This window comes from Penaeus monodon, chromosome 28 (genome assembly GCF_015228065.2).
Source record: "Penaeus monodon isolate SGIC_2016 chromosome 28, NSTDA_Pmon_1, whole genome shotgun sequence".
Classification (NCBI taxonomy): domain Eukaryota; kingdom Metazoa; phylum Arthropoda; class Malacostraca; order Decapoda; family Penaeidae; genus Penaeus; species Penaeus monodon.
The window spans coordinates 956,347-956,742 of NC_051413.1; the positions used below are offsets into that span (position 1 = coordinate 956,347).

The 396-nt window shown below is 37.9% G+C and overlaps 1 protein-coding gene across 5 annotated transcripts in view; it reads right to left on the reverse strand.

Moving 5' to 3' along the window:
* The window catches only part of LOC119591255 (bestrophin-2-like), a 36,350-nt gene that overhangs the window by 3,104 nt on the left and 32,850 nt on the right, over positions 1 to 396 (reverse strand). The gene's annotated exons all lie outside the window — the stretch shown is intronic.

Below are 396 nucleotides of genomic sequence, written 5' to 3' on the forward strand. Positions count from 1 at the left end.
ACCCAAAACTAATTCATAATACTGTCAAGTGTACTAAACCACTCGGTCCCACTTTTCAGAGCCTGAGGGAAGTAAAGCTTTTAAAGATAAATGTTTCATTTAATGTGACCAGATTTCTTCCTCCATTACCTGTCCTTATATGGCAGGGAAAGAAAACGGGGGCAAAAAAAAGATAAGGAGGAACTCTGACAATCTTGCGGCATGAGCGTAGTGGAAAAGATAGACCAGAGAATTAGGAGAAATAAATCGAAATTTATGATGATGTGAAAATCGGAATAACTGGAAGTAAAGGGGGAGATGCACAAAGAGGAAATATTAATGATAGGTCAGGAAAGCAATTAGTTTTACATAGAAGTTAGTGTTCTGAAACATAACGGGGATAACACACCTGTTCAG